This window comes from Triturus cristatus, chromosome 8 (genome assembly GCF_964204655.1).
Source record: "Triturus cristatus chromosome 8, aTriCri1.1, whole genome shotgun sequence".
Taxonomy (NCBI): Eukaryota; Metazoa; Chordata; class Amphibia; order Caudata; family Salamandridae; genus Triturus; species Triturus cristatus.
The window spans coordinates 1,073,013,992-1,073,028,972 of NC_140591.1; the positions used below are offsets into that span (position 1 = coordinate 1,073,013,992).

The window sequence follows — 14,981 nt, forward strand, 5'->3', positions numbered from 1 at the left end:
CATGCACTTTAGAGAGATGCTGCAGCAAACTACGAATAACGATGAATCACCTACTTAAAAACTGCCACGAATTTGCAAGTGAACTGATCTACAATATAAATAAAGAACATTTTCACCAATCACACTATATTCAGTTGTTATTATTCTGAAACAAATTTAAAAGTATGTCTAAGATATTTTTGGACAAAGATGATTCTCCATATGACAGGTCCCTAATAAGAAGTGCACAAATCAACATGGCCGCCAAATGGTAACTTTCTTGAAAATAGTTACGGAACACATTCACACTTTCATCCGAATTGATTTCGTTGGATATAACGGCCATTTTGAAATTAGACGCCTCTCACAGCAGCCCACGTAGGATTCTTAGCCAAGAGGACTTCGTCAATGCTTTGGACTAGACTGTTGGGATTTTGAAGTAACTTTGTGAAATATGTTAGCCTATAATAATAACATATTGCATAAGCATTAAGAAAATCTGAGACTTATTACCGGTCATTCTTTATTTTGTATTGCTTGCTTAATAAAACAGGTTGGTTCTTCATTAGAAAATGGTGTCATTTCTGAGAATATTCTGGAAAAAATATACATGTATCTACCATCAGCATTCAAGTAGAGGGAAACCGCTCTTGTCAAAGATGGAAGTGTCGTTTTTGTCACCCCATCGAACAGCGTATACTCAAACGGACGGACCTCTTGACTGCTGCGCGTTTCTCTTATAATTGGCATGTTTCGGCTAAAGTCGCGAGCGATATTAAGTGTGTTTTCCTTTAGTTTTTCATAGCCAGGATTGTGAGTCATGTGGGGAGATCCGCCAATGTGTTCTTATGTTTATGTCTGAGAGACCGGAAGCGCAAAAGACGTTTAAAAAATGTTACTCGAAAGATTCAGACTGAGGCCGTTCTGTGCCTCGTTTCCTTGTGAGTATATACGGTTTCAGGAGAAGAGCTCCTGTGCGTTAAGCGGCGCGGCTTGTAGGCAAGAGCACAGGGCTGCTACTGTCACTGTTGACAACGACAATGCTTTTGCTTGGAGATTTAACACATATCTTCTAAGTACGAGCAAAAGGTTGGCAGCTCGGCATCATCTTCCTCCTATCAGTGGCAACCATGACCTGGGGGCCTGGAGAATTAGCTCCTTTTTTTATGCACAGACACTGGACTTGCAGCCAGTCATCTCTATCTACCCATTGCCAGCCAAGGCACTGGATCTGGGAGGCTGAACACTCCATCTCGACTCACAATAAATGGACAGCATACCTTTCTCACGGTGGGGCACCAGTTCATCCGTTATTTCAGAGCTGTAGCTGTTAACGCACATGATCCTGCTTTTACTTTTAGCCACATGCATTATTTGTCAAGAACGGGCTCCAAAGGAACTTGCAGCATGTCAAAGACAGAAGGAACATGTTGGAACTGTCAAAATCATGTGCATTTGGACGTATTTTTCTGTCCCACTTGCAGTGCCATTCAGCCTCCAGACCAATCCAAGGATTACTTTCAGATAATGAACAGGTGAGACCATTGATGTGTCCAGTGCGCATGCCAAATTATTAGCATTTTATTTCCGTATCGTAGTTTTCTTGGTCTGATATTAACAATGATAACAACTATACAAAACATTGGAATTGGTTGTATATGTTGCGTGGTGGAATAGGCAGCTGAGAGCATACGCATGACCGTCGAAACGCAAATAAAGAACAAATAATAATATTGGCATGTCCGTCAGAAAATGTTTCCTATAACATTTGGCTTATGCCCAAATATCCATGGGATACAATTCTAAATTGTAATCCTAAAAGATTGTCCCAAGTTTATTATAAAATATAAGAAATCGGTTGGCCACCTCAACTAGTGGGTAATGTATGTAAGGCTATCAAAGTTTTCCTTAAACAAATATAATTTCTTAGACTAAAATAGTAAGCGTATTAAGATCTCAGGTAGCTAAAAAGTGCAGCGTGGTAACCTGCAAAGAGTCCTGCAAGTGAGTTGAATACATTTTGTTTGGCCGCATCTCTCCCTTACAATATTCTACAATCAAACCAGTAATACCTCTTTTTCTCCAGTGTCTTTATTCTTTCAGTATTTCCTTTGCCCAATGGGTTCCCTGAAAGGGGAAAATGATTTGTAAAATAGTTTTTTGGGCTCCACCTTATGACTCACACCTGCCCGGCAGATTTGTAGTGCGCACTGTCACCCGGGAGGGTATCTTGTAGCCGAGGTGCGAGTCTAGCCAAGCCCTTGGCACAGTGGGACTACTGGAAACAGGGCCGGCTTTAGCGCTGGTGGGGTGTTATCTTTATGGGGCCATGTGTTTCAAACACATGGCACCATAAAGACAAGAGATCCTCTTTCACATTGAAGCAGGCACGGAGCGCACAGGGTCACGGGGAGGACAGGCTGCTCTCGCTGCCCACCCCCTCTATCACTGGCTGGGAGACCTGCACACCCTTACAGGCTGCTGTCTCCACTTCCCTTAATGTGTGTTTCAGGTCGGCGCATCTGGAGGGGGAGTCGCCAGGTTCCCTTCCCCGCACCTCACTGGAATTATCAAGGACTCAGCCAGCCCCCTTGCTTTCTGTGTTTGCATTCGCAGTTTGGACCAGGGTCGGGCTGCAGCTCCTATCACCCCAAGCCTACACGACCACGATGCTTAATCCCTGCCCTCCTTTCCAGTACCTTAGCAATAGACGTCTCAAAAGGGTGGTGAAACAGATGCATTTCTTTTTTTTTAAAACTCCGTTCTTTGCAGCTGTGACTGGTCGCTTGTAAAGCTCTTTAGATAATGTCCGGCGCTATATAAAACTTCACACATAAACTAAGAAACAACTTGCGTGATTTAATAATGTCTAAATAAACAAACAGTATGCCCGGCAAACAGGTACATCACAGCAAAACGGAGCAAAGCAAGGCAAAGCCCCAGCTAGCGCCGTGACACCGCTTGGCGTGTATCTTATGCTACAAGTGACTTAGAGAAGAACAGCCATTCGTAATATTATTGTGTGTGGAAGACAGTGTTGAGCACGGATGCTTCTTAACAGCAATCTATGATGTTTGATTTTGCGCCTATATTTTTATATAATACTTAAAACATTTTTTTTATTTCTGACGGAATCTAAATCGACTCGTTGCTATTGGAGGAGGCTAATATTTATAAATTGCATAAAACTGAGCACTCTGAGTGTGTGCGTTTGCTCCACATGTGTATCAGTAGGTGCCACTGGGGACGCACTGTGACATATCTGCCTGTCCGACCCCGTCCGTGTGCTTTGTGTGTGTGTGTGTGTCAGTTTTTGACTCGATTAGTGTGTTCTGGGTGTGCATCAAGTGTATTTTTTAGGGGCCCGAATCTGTGTATGTGCTCCTTATGCATGCGCGTCTTAGTACATTTTATTTGTGAGCGAGCATCGGAATGCGTATTTTGCATTTGGACATAAGGACTTAGGTTCACCTAAGTGGATACGCCAAAGTCACACAAATGTGTTGTATCAGTGCACATGTGCACACTTCACCCCGCCGCTCCCTGCTCAAACTCCCTTCGTCTGTTGAGTTACACAGGAAGCCCTACATTCCTGCATACTGCACCAGATTATTTATTGTGCTCCGGGGCATGGTGCAGGGATCGCGTTGGAATCGGATTCTTCTTTTATCGAATGCTGCCCATCCCCCATTCTGCCACATATGGGTTCACACGCTCACGTGGCCGCCTCGCAGCATGCAGTTGGTGTTGGAAGAGAGGGGGCAGATGCTTTCTATGTTCTCCGTGCATTTGTACGCCGAGGGGAGCTATTTTAACGCAGCTTCACTCAACTGCGAACTGGATGACTTAGACGCCAGGAACGTGTAGTTACGCCTACGAGTAGGGCGAACAGAGTCCACCGTTGAATGATCTAGATATCTCGGCACAACTCGTTCTTCTTTGTAGTCTCTTACATAGCTGCCAACTGGAGGTCTGTCATTTGTGACACCTTCATCCTTTTAGACAACAGCACTTTGTGTACACGGTTTTATGAGCACCTATTTAGATGACAAATTAAACTACACGTCCCAGAATACATTCTGCTGCTGGGTAAAAAGCCCAGACTGGCTGAAAGCGTTGCACATGTCCAGGGCCGGCTTTAGCATTGGTGGCGCACATCAATTAAGTAATGACAATTTAAAAAGACTACAGTCTATGCTGCTCGGGTGTATGACACATGGAGGAGGGATTTGAAGTGTGACACTTCATGTTAAGAGTTCCCCCTCCAAGCACAAACACAGCAGTGGGTTTCTTAGTACACATGTTTATTTATGTTTCCATGCTCGTGTTCCAATCTCTGCTCCATAATTTTTAATTTATATATAGTATTCATATATTAATTATTTCTAAAGTAATCTACCAAGTTTGATGTATTCCATTGTTTGTGGTCCAATGAACCTTTAATTTTGCACCAGTTTCTAAACTTCATTCAAATAGTCACATTCACGCGTGAAAAAAACAATAGTGCTCACAGGCTGCTCGTTCTCCCATGCTCTCCTGAAATCATTCAGTACGCAAAGCCCGTTGGAGTTAGTTTCAGTGCTAAACATTTTTTCACTTCACATATACCGAGCATTGGCATAGCCAATAGGTCTCGCCTTTGGGACCTTTTAAGTGTTTGGCCATGCAGCTCATTATCTTGGGTTCTACAACGTCTACAGTTAAGAGTCTGTTTTATTGTGTAGGTGGTGGCAGTGTATACTTCACACATTGCGGGGTACTCCCACTTCATGCTGGTCAATGGGCACAGGCTTGCCTGCTTACTGTGTGTTAGTGCACCTCCTACAGTGTTGTGTGTATTTAGCAAGCCTCAGGACTAAAAAACAGAGCAGGGCGAGATTTAATGTCAATGTGAAAAATGCACGCAGCGTTAGTTCAGCAGGTTCTCCGTTCGTTGCGGAGAACTATCTCCCAACCAACAAACACAAGGAAAACTGTACAAAAGGACAATGTTTCTTTCAGACGCATCTGATAAAGACAATATATACAAATTTAATCTGAGGTCTTGGAAGCCACCATATCTTTTGAGAAAAGCTCTGCTGAAAAGACAAACCACTTTCAAAAGAAAATGACGAACTGGAGAGCATGAAAAAACAGTGTTATCTTGTACGCCCTCTGATTGGATAACTTCTGTTGACATCTCTTCAGGATACGAAACTTATGAAGATGCAGCCATGAATCATGACAAAAAGTGGCAGAGCATTCAGAAAGGGGGCAACAATGCCAGAATTCAGTCCCAGTTTGGGGTGGTGGGTGGTCACTAATCAGCAGAAACCGAACACTTGGAAGAGGGCTGACATATGTGCAGCGAAATAAAAACATGCTCACAGGTAAGGTTAAACCCTGATTCTGTCTACCTGAAGCTTCTGTAATTAGTGGCACTCTAGAAACAGACGTGCTAATGGCTCAGTGTTGGCAGGACACTGCTATCCAGTCCCTTGCTTCTATTTTACAAACCATTCATCTGGTGCATTAGTCCAGTTGGACCAATTAAAGCAAAGAAAGACTACAGCTCCCAGAAATCACTGCTATGTTAATTAAAAGGAGGGGGCTTGAAGTGACATGTCAACACTACTTGGAAGTCTACATCAGACATTAAAAAGTGCGGGAGAAAACTTCTGGCTGGTGTCTTACCTATGCGCAGTCTCAGCAGCTGGCTCTGCTCCATCCACAGGTGAGCCAGTGCCCTGAGGACAACTCACAGGCTGACGTCTTTGCATAAACAGGTATTAAGTTACTGGGTTCCTGCTCTGTTCTATTGCAGCACCCAACTCGGGCTCGCATGGGAGGCCAGAGACAGATATTAGCATTGTAAATGACAATGCCTTTTATTTAATTTTTAAAAATCAAAACATAAAAAAAGGCATTGCCATTTACAATGCCAAAAGCTCAAACCCGCGTAAATGCAAGACCTATTGCATTGCAAATGCTTGTTTTCTTACCTTTCAGAAGCATGGAGCGCAATGGCAGGCAGAGAGAGGGTGATGCAAGTGTTGTGCACTGGCCTGGCAGGTTGCCCGCAGTGCATACACCACCCCCGCCCCCCCCTCACCTGTGTGGCAGCTCGGGCTGAAACAGCTTCCAGCGCACACACACACAGTCGCCCCTGAGTACTACACAGGTCTTTAAAAGACCATTTGCTTGTTAATGGGGCTTTGTTGGTTTTTCACCCCTTCTAGAGCCCCTGCATCGCAACTCTGACTATTGCTGGAATAATTAGCACGTTACACAATACCAAGCCCTGTCAGCTGAAACCCCCGAGTAATCAGGTTTTTGCTTGCAGGAATCGGGAAGCGGGAAACTAGCCTTGAAATCGGTAGTCTCCCGCCTGAATCGGGAGGGTTGGCATGTCTGAAAATGTAAGGTAGGGAGTCTCCAGTGCCGTGCAGACAAGGGAGGGGCAGAACGCTAAACAAACCTGTGGTATTTGCTGATATAACCTAATACTGCTGCCAGTCTTCGTGTTCTTCATGGATTGTGATGAGTTGAGTAACGAGACAGAGGTGGAGCAGCTGTAAGGTTGTGGCTGGAATGACTTCTGAAGGGTTTACTTGGAATAAAGAAACTACAAATAAACCTTCACTTGGTCCAAGAGTGTTGCATTAATAAAACGTTCCTTTCTACAAAACCTTATTGCCAGGGTGCTGTGCTGCCTGGAAGAAGTGTAAATGTGCACAACAGGTTAATCTGCAAATGTCAAGTGTGATTGGAAGCCAGTTTTGACATTACTTGATGGAATCACTTGTAGCTTCCTGGTGAGACATTTATTCTTTTTGAGTGATATTCCAAGGGAGTTCGTTACCAGCTGAGCTGTGAAGTGTTTGTGAAGTAACACACTGCCGACAATTAAATGTTGAGATCTTCTTTATTCTGACAACCCCTCAGCATAGCTCAGTCAAGCAAAGTATAAGGCAGAAGAATGCCCAACATACCAACGAAGGGAAATCTATACAGAGAACACACTGATTGTTCTGAGTCTTAATTCCTAAGAATCAGAACAAATCTAATAAGGAATGACAAGTGAATATAAAACAGGTGAATTACAAAACACTATGTAAGAAACCCCAATACTACACATCCTCTTTCTTACAGAAACAAAAATAAATTAAAACAAAAGAAGGAGAATGTTAAAACAAGTTCAAATTAAGATTTACATACATAGTCTTCCAGCCACTTTGGTTTAACAATGTTTCTACTGATGGAGCAAGGTTTTGTGTAAAAAGAAACTTGCTTGTATACAATTCTCTCGAATAACCTGTAACATTATAATCAACATGTTTGTGAGTCCTAATTTTGCATTACACTTTATATATTGTATATAGAGGAAGCTTTTCTATGTATTCTACTAACCAGTAACCAGAGTGTCCTTAAAATGGCTGCCAAAACGCGGGAACTCTTCTGTGCATGCGTCTACTGCATCTACGTAGTATGACGTCTCCTGTCGCTTGGTGGGAAATCTTTGCAGCTGCGCAATAGCTTTTAACATGGCTGCTCGAAACCCTCGCATTAACGCACATGCCGTGCTGAAACTAACCTATGCAAGTTTTACTAAGCCATTAATGCAAAGAATATATTAAGTAAATGGGGTTAGAGTAGAAGTAAGTGGTATACAGTGAATTCATTTAAATTCGTATTCTAACGTGTTTTTCTCTGACTTTATTAATAGCTCGCATTTGGGCCTTGGAGGGTGACCGATGTCTCTATCCTTTATGACAACTACGCATGCGTCCTACATCCTTGTTCTGAGACCAATGAAGTAATTGAATGGCGGCCAACCCATGTGCCCAGCAAGGACACAGGAAGATCAACTTCTGACACTATGAGAAGAAGTCGCCGAAACATTGTATTACAGATTTATCGATCCCCATATGAAATGCTTGTGGGAATAAAGCTTGTGGGTATTAAAATTAAGGGGCGGCGAATTAGACAACAGAACTAAAGAAAGTTATTGCACTTATTATGGTGTGATGTCCTCACCCCACTGCCTGGCCCAATCAAATTGAGGGGTGTACATAGAATTGAAACATTTGGGGGTGGATCATACATTTGAATTGTTATAACAGAGGTAAGTTCTAGTTAGTTAGTCACACTTGACTCACTTGATGCCGATGCTATACTGAGATGCTGCCCGATTTTTCTGCAATCTGACTGAAGAATCCAACACTAGGGAAGAATCGCGGAAGAACCGAGGAGGCACATCTAGTAAGGGGTCCGGACGAGCCCGAGCCGGAGAGAGTAGTACCAGAGAGGGGTGCAACGCTGGTGTTGCAACTAGAAGAGGTCACCTTCCCGGTCCTGAACCTGTCCTGAATCCTTGATATTCCGATGTCTAGGTCCTCATACCATTTTAGGTAAATATAGCTCTGTAGGGTTGTGCTTCGTATTTGCTCCCTGTTCTTTTCTCTCCTCAGGTACTGTCATCATAAAGATTTTAGCTAATAATGATCTTAAGCTAACTGAATATTCTTGCCTGTTGGAGAATTTGGTGTATCTACTTGTATTCTGACTTGACTCACAAAAATTATTAATTCAGATAAACTTTTAAATCTCTTACTGAGTCTGTGGTTCTTTGAAAAAAGGTTAAATGTATTATTATTTCCTCCCTATTCTAAACTACTACTAGATCTTTCGACAAAGTACATTTACTTATGAGACAGGGATGGTAAGAATACTGGTGTAAAGGTTCTCTGAGGTAAATCAAAATTGATGACCAGTGGATATTTGCTAGCTCATTGAATGTACAAATGTATATGGGCCCAAATGAGTGCTGTGTGTATGTATATATAGAGCTGGTAAACTCCACTGCATCACTACCAAAGGTACTAATTTTCTTCTCAGAAGATTCACAAACATTGGATTCAGGCGAAACTTCAGTCGGACAAGATTCACAGCAAATTTCTGTCGGAAGACCTTCAATAGGAGGACCATCCCTTCTCTTAACACACATTTCTGACAAGGTGTTAGAAGAAGAACACTCAGGATGAATGTCAATCCACCAACAATTGCGTGAAGGAACACATTGTTTGGAATCAATAGACGTAAAACAGTATATGTTTTTAACTAATGACAGGTGACTCGTGACGTACATTACCATCAGATAATTTCATAGTGTTATTTAGCACCCTCACAATCTGCTAAGGAGAACTAAACTTGCTTTGACCTTTAACAACAATTTTATTAGACTTAACATGAACCCATTGACCAACAGTCAACTTAACCTCACGAACACCGTGTTTTTTTATCAAAATACTCTTTGCTTTTGCGTTGAGAAGCTAAAATACAGCTCCTGATTTTTCCTGCATCCCACACTACTTGTTTGCTCCTATCGATCAAGCCAGGATTGATTTTTGAATAAGTAATGTGACCTCTTATAATTCCAAATAGAGTCCCACCAATGGCATCATGGCTAGTGACTCTGTATGTCCAGAGCATTTTCATGAGTTCATAATCTAAATTTTTCTTACCATGAATGGCCAATTTCAGAACCCCTTTGATGACACGTTTGACCCTCTCCACGGCACCATTTCCCCTGGGGTGATAAAGTGCAGAAAATGTATGCAAAATGCCAGCAACTTCAAGAAATTCCTTCATTTCAATAGACTTAAATTGAACACCATTATCAGTGAGGATGTTTTTTGGAAAACCCTCACAAACGAAAACATTGCCTAAAAAATCAATGACACTAGCGGTGTCAGCTTTGCTAACAACTTTGAGTTCAAACCATTTAGAAAACAAATCTACAAGTACAAGGATATACTTAGAAGAACCATCATTCCATGCGATCGGGCCCATAATGTCCTAAGCTAATTCATCCCAAGGAAGACAAGGACACCCTAAAGAACTCAAAGGAGGGTTGAGTGTTTTTTGTGACTTGTCTGCAAATTCACATTCACTACACGATCTCATAAATCTTTCTGTTTCTAAGTCAATTTTAGGCAACCCATTTAATGATTTGACATTTTTCTTAGTACGTGTAATGCCACTATGGCCCTCGTGACACAAAGAAATGATCTTGTTCCTTAGAGTAAGTGGAGGAATAATTTTATCTCCTCTTACAACAAACATGCCATCAACACCCAATTTGTTGCTAACTTCCCAAAATGCTTTCATTTCACCAAGAAGCTCAGATTTGACAGAGCCCCAATCATCTTGAATTTTAATTCTGACAAATTTGAGCACATCATCGTTATCTTGTATTTGTTCCCATTCCACTCTTTGTAAACCTTTCTTTTCATTCATAGAAAAAATACTTGCAACACGAATATCATTCCACGGATTAGAATCATTTTCTCTGAGCGGCAAGGATAATCTACTTTAAAAATCTGCGGTGACATTTTTTGTCCCAGGAACATATTGCACGTTATAGATAAAATCTTGAAGACGCATGGAAAGCCGAGCAATTCTAGCTGATGCTCTAGATAATCCATCTGAGGTAAGTAATTTTGTTAAAGGTTTATGATCAGTGCAGGCCGTAAATCTCCTTCCCCACAAAACTTTACAAAAGTGCCCTAAAGCCCAGACACAGGCCAAAGTCTCCCTTTCTATAACAGAATACTTCTGTTCTGTAGGAGACAATGACCTGGAAGCAAATGCAATAACAATGTCTGAACCTCTACCATCTTTTTGTTTGAGAACACTGCCCAAACCCTTGCCACTAGCATCTGTAGTGACAAAGGTAGTAGCAGTGGGATTAAAGGCTTGTAATTTAGGAGCTTTACAGATGGCACTTTTGATATCAAGAAACGCATATTGACAAGTATCAGTCCATTCAAATTTGTTTTTGTTTTTTAACAAAGTATGGATATCATGAGTTCTTTCAGAAAAAATGTCCACAAATTTCGAGTAAAACTCTGCTAAACTAAAAATGAGCATAACTCATCCTTGTTAGTGAGCGAAGGTGTACGATTAATAGCTTCCACCAGTTTCTCTTTAGGTTTAATACCTTGGTCACTGATTTCATGCCCTAAGTAAGTGACCTTTTTTCTGCAAACTTACACTTACTCATTTCTGCAGTGAGACCTTTCTTAGATAAAATGGATAAAAAGTTTCTTAACACTTCATCATGATGTTGTTTAGATTTATATGGAAAGAGTCTCCTGAGAGTAGGGGACCTCCCCCTGCGCACAGCGAGGACCCCGGGAAGGGGTTGAAGAAAGTTCAATGATCAGTATTCATAAGATTGAAAAAATAGGCAGGAACTCTGTTTAGAATTCAATTGCTGATATTTAGTTGATCATATCACAATAAGGAATCATCCATACATGTTCAAAATGTCAATCCATAGTGAATTTAGCCCAATGTGGGGACCTTCATCAGGGGACATATCTACAAAGGAGGTATAAAGCAAAAGAATCAGGAAGTGACCTATAAGCATACAAATATTTCAATGTCGATGTGATAATGATAATAAACAATGCCAAGAGTAATGTACGTGTTACTCATAAATACAAATAATAACTGAAATGCACATCCTGACGGGAAAGCCAAGTTTAAGAAGTGAAACTTGAAACTAAAGAGCGTATATTGGCAAGTCAAAACTAAATGGCCAATTAGCATGTAACTGTTGGTGTGTATAAAGGATAAAAGAAAAAACGTGACCATGCAAAAAAAATGGTGATAAACCCATGAGTAGTGGCGGGTGTTTTAAACAACTGGCCTCTCGTGAGTGAAAAATGTGAAAAGAGTGATCGTCGCTGAATCGTGGTAGAAATGCTGAAAAAACGATATGCCGCCAATCAAGAACAGTTAGTGTTTGTAATATTGTGTCCGTTTAATAAAGAACCAAAGTGATATTCTGATGGTGAACGTGATGAAAAGTAGCGAAGTGAAGCGGTAATTCGAACCAAAACGTGCATCCCGTATAGTATGTTAGTGGAAGTGCAAAAAGCGAAAACCGGGTGAAGAAATGAGCAGATGATAAAACTTACGAAAAACGGCATGCTTCCGCGGTTAGTCCGAGTTTCTCGTGATAGACGTTAGAACAACGCGGAACGCGCTGCGTGATTATGTATTGATGGCGTGACAGGTGAACATAGAAAGAAGACTAGAATCGAAAGTAATGAGCGCCATGTTTTAGTGTCAGAAAGTGTAATGAAAAATGGTAAGTGAGTAAATAGGTATGAAAAACGATTAGAAATAATAAAGTGAAGAATATGAATAGAGGATAGGCACGTGCAAAGTAAATTACAAGAGCAATGCGTCTAAACTGGCAACAAACAAAAGGTGTACAAAAGGCTGTTAAATGCTTGGATTTCTTATTCGAAATCACTTTGCCAATATACGCTCTTTAGTTTCAAGTTTCACTTCTTAAACTTTGCTTTCCCGTCAGGATGTGCATTTCAGTTATTATTTGTATTTATGAGTAACACGTACATTACTCTTGGCATTGTTTATTATCATTATCACATCGACATTGAAACATCTGTATGCTTATAGGTCACTTCCTGATACTTTTGCTTTATACCTCCTTTGTAGATATGCCCCCTGATGAAGGTCCCCACAGGACCGAAATGCATTGGGCTAAATTCACTATGGATTGACATTTTGAACATGTATGGATGATTCCTTATTGTGATATGATCAACTAAAAATCTACAATTGAATTCTAAACAGAGTTCCTGCCTATTTTTTCAATCTTATGAATACTGATCATTGAACTTTCTTCAACCCCTTCCCGGGGTCCTCGCTGTGCGCAGGGGGACGTCCCCTACTCTCAGGAGATGCTTTCCATATTTATCCCGACACTCCAGACCAGAGAGTGATACCCCAGCAGCACGCTACAACCTAACAAACCGTTTAATTTTGGTTTGTGCGCTTATCTACATCTTGTTTTCGTTGTTTAGATTTACCCATAATCAAGATATCATCTTGAAAAAACATAACTTCCTTTTAAGTTACCTAAAAGTTCAAACATAAGCCTTTGGAAGACGACCGCAGCAGACACCAAACCAAAAGGCATGCGTCTAAACTGGCAACAAACAAACGGTGTACAAAAGGCTGTTAAATGCTTGGATTTCTTATTCGAAACCACTTGGTGGTATGCACTTGATAAATCTAAAGTGGAAAACCACTTGGCTTTTCTAGTCAACATTCATATTTCATCTATGCGAGTTAGAGGGAATTGGTCAACAACAATATTATCATTTAAAGCTCTCAGATCAACACATAGATGAACCTTGCCGTTGGCATGTCTAGCAACGACTATAGGTGAAACCCATTCAGATGCTTCAATAGGTTCCATGATGCGAGCATCGAGTAATTTTTAAATTCAGCTTTAACTTCATCTCTAACAATGAAAGGGATGTTGCGTGCCTTGTGGATATTGGGTGTAGCATTGTGTTTTAATCTGATCATGTGAGTGAAACCTTTTAACATGCCAATACTGCCACTGGATACTTCAGGAAATTCATGAAGAACCCAATTTCTCGTGTCCTCTCCATCACAAGTTACTAGAACTAGCTCAGGACTATTCGGATCAAGTATGATTTTGAGTTTTTTTTAAATCTTTCCAACCCAAAACAGAGGGTCCTTCTTTGGCTATGTATAACTTGCAAAGAGCAAGTCTACCTTTAAATCTAAAATTAGTTCTCTAAAGCCTATAACGTCTATTTTCTCTCCAGTATAGCTTTCTGGAGAGATGTCTGAAGACTCCAAATGATCACCAATGACGCCAATAAAATGTTTAAACCAAATATTTTCAGCAATAATAGTGTAGGGGGAACCAGAGTTGGCTGCCACCTGTAAGGAAACCCTACCAAAGAAACCAACAAAGCGGTTTACTGCTAGATTGGCTAGAAATATTAAGAAGTTTTGTTTTTCAGTGCATTTAGTGTTAAACCCATCACTACTGTCCTCAGAAGAAGAATGCTCATCATCACTTTCTTTAATACATTAAACTTTAGCTTTACGTTTCTTTTTCCCTTTGCGCATACCAGCCTTGGTAAAGTGCCCAATCAAACCACACTCTGAACACTTGACATGTCTAGCAGGTCATTTGTCAAAGCGTGCAGAATGAGAAGGGCTTCCGCACCTACAGCAAGCAAAATTAGGATTTCTGTAGTTATCATTACGTTCAAATTTTCTAAAATCTTTTTTACCATATTGCTTAGGATTGAAAGATGACAGATTAATTCCCATCAGTTTTGCTATGACCTAAAGATACCTTAGCACAACGTTCTGAAAGTTCCGCTTTTTTAACAATAGTCAAAATATCTTTAAGACTAGAGTCTCCATCAACCCATAACCTGTCTTGAATAGACTTGTTTTTTGTGTACATTCTGATTTGGTCTCTTATAAGGTTATCATGCAAGTTACCAAATTTGCTCGTGATGGCTAATTTTTTAAGTGTGGATACATAATCATCGATAGACTCATGTTTGACTTGCTTTCTTTGGAAAAAACATGTCTCATGACTGCTTCACACACTGTAGGAGAAAAATGTTCATCCAAGTCTAATAAAGCCAATTTAGAAACATCTAAATCACCAGGTCTGTCACGCTTTTTTAGTTGATTGTACACTCTAAACCTTCAGGACCTAGACATTGCATTAAAATTCCTTTCTTCCTCTCAGGAGAGAAGGTGCCACTGTAATCCTCTAAATTAGCAATGTAGTTTAAGAAGTATTCCTTCCACTCCAGCCAATGAACTTTAGGTTCACCAGGATCAGATAAGAACTCTTTAGGAGAATTAAGATTAAAAGCTGAACTGATTCTGGGAGGTTCTTCTGGAGTAGACAATCCAGCGAAATATAATAATAAAAATGTGGCAAAGTCACGAATGTGGTAAATGAGAAACAAAAGTACTTACAGCTGTAGTGAAAAAGTAAACGCGTCGGTAAAACGCTGAATTTAAGCTTTAAAATATTTCTGTGAGGCGTTCCTGTAATTGTAGTAGGTGCCGGTAATAGCACACGAAGATGCTGAAGTGCGTAAAGGAGATGCACTGCTTTAGAACAAAATTCAAGA

At 40.7% G+C, this 14,981-nt stretch overlaps 1 pseudogene; it reads left to right on the plus strand.

The window, feature by feature from the left end:
- The first annotated feature begins 871 nt into the window (after positions 1-871).
- Positions 872-1,518, plus strand: LOC146805393 (uncharacterized; annotated as a pseudogene).
- The last annotated feature ends 13,463 nt before the right edge of the window (positions 1,519-14,981 follow it).